Below are 1580 nucleotides of genomic sequence, written 5' to 3'. Positions count from 1 at the left end.
AAAAAAAAAAAAGCAAAAGCTAGGGGCACGTGGGTGGCTAGTCAGTTAAGCGTCCGACTCCTGATTTTGGCTCAGGTCACGATCTCACAGTTCATGAGTTCGGGCCCGGCATTGGGCTCTGTGCTAGCTGTGCGGAACCTGCTTGGGATTCTCCGTCGCCCTCTCTCTGCCCCTCCCCAGCATGCACGTGCTCGTTCTCAAAAACAAATAAATGATTTTTATTTTAAAGTAAAAACTATAACATCTGAGAATTGTAACCATTTGCTTTCAAGCCATTTTTGGCAATTTTAAAGAAAATCATACTTTTGCTATTGAGGTATTTTCAGTCATTCCAAGTGACAAACACGGGGCCTTGAACCAATAATTTAGTCTTTAAATTTTGATCTGCTACACAGATTTACTTCTGAGTTCCACTCAAAGTTTACTGACAGTAGGATTTCCCATTTGAGCATCAAGATTCAATAAACACATTATTTTTTATAAATTGGCATCCTTCTTAGAATTGGTTTCATACTAAGATTTCTTTTATCAATACAAAGAATATTAAACTATGATTTGGTTACTATAAAAACAAAGGCATCACATTTATTAAACATCTGGACTGTAGGGAAAATCACATAGTTGAACCCAAATTAACACACTTTTTTGCCTCTCTGGCATGTATCCGACAGATGTCATTTTTCAAGGCTGTGATCACGTTATGCCCAATGATATTTTAAACAAATGGCCATTTAACGCTTCAAAAAATATGGAGGGTAAACATGTCATCTTTTTGAGATAGATGACATAATTATGCACTTTAAAAAAAACCATCATTAGGGGTGCCCGGGTGGCTCAGTTGGCTAAGCGTCCGACTTCGGCTCAGGTCAAGGTCTCGAGGTTCTTGAGCTCAAGCCCGGCGTCGGGCTCTGTGCTGACAGCTCGGAGCCTGGAGCCTCCTTCGGATTCTGTGTCTCCCTCTCTCTCTGCCCCTCCCCCAGTCACGCTCTGTCTCTCAAAAATGAATAAACATTTTAAAAAAAGTTTTCTTTTTAAAGCATCATTAGAAAATAGATGACTGGATCCAAATCCTTTCTTTTTCCCTCCTTCTTCTCTTACACATATACTCCCACCCCCACTTCCTGTGTCCTGTTCACACAACACATGTACTTCCTGAGGTTCTTTCGCTTCTCCTGAGAGCATGAGAGAACAGAACATCGTTATGATTAATCTAGAAGTGGCCAGTTTTTCTCCCAGCCTGTGGGATCAGGAAGAGAACAGAAAAGAGAGTGAGCAGCGGTGGGGGCTTTGGGGGGAGTAGTGACGGTGACCTTGTGGAGGAGACTCGGACCACAAGTCATAGCCTATCCTCTGGAATGTTCTTCAGACTTCACCGAGAAAAAAATTTTAGCTAGACTAAGTCACAAAATCCCCTGAACTGAGGACATCACTAGACATATTGAGATTGGTAAGGTAAAACACACCTTTACGTAGCACTGTGTTCCTGGTGAATGCAATTATCCATCATCATAAGTACACACAGCACCCATGTGCAAACTAGCAAAGGGCACCCGCTTTGGGCAGACGGGGGGGGGGGGGGG

The 1580-nt window shown here is 42.6% G+C and overlaps 1 protein-coding gene across 2 annotated transcripts in view; it reads right to left on the bottom strand.

Moving 5' to 3' along the window:
• Nucleotides 1–1580, bottom strand: part of FREM2 (FRAS1 related extracellular matrix 2) — a 166919-nt gene that overhangs the window by 154041 nt on the left and 11298 nt on the right. The gene's annotated exons all lie outside the window — the stretch shown is intronic.

This window comes from Herpailurus yagouaroundi, unplaced genomic scaffold, assembly GCF_014898765.1.
Source record: "Herpailurus yagouaroundi ecotype Mexico unplaced genomic scaffold, PumYag 197, whole genome shotgun sequence".
NCBI classification, from domain to species: Eukaryota; Metazoa; Chordata; class Mammalia; order Carnivora; family Felidae; genus Herpailurus; species Herpailurus yagouaroundi.
The sequence above is the reverse complement of the archived record's forward strand: the minus strand, read 5'-3'. Positions and strand labels throughout refer to the sequence as shown.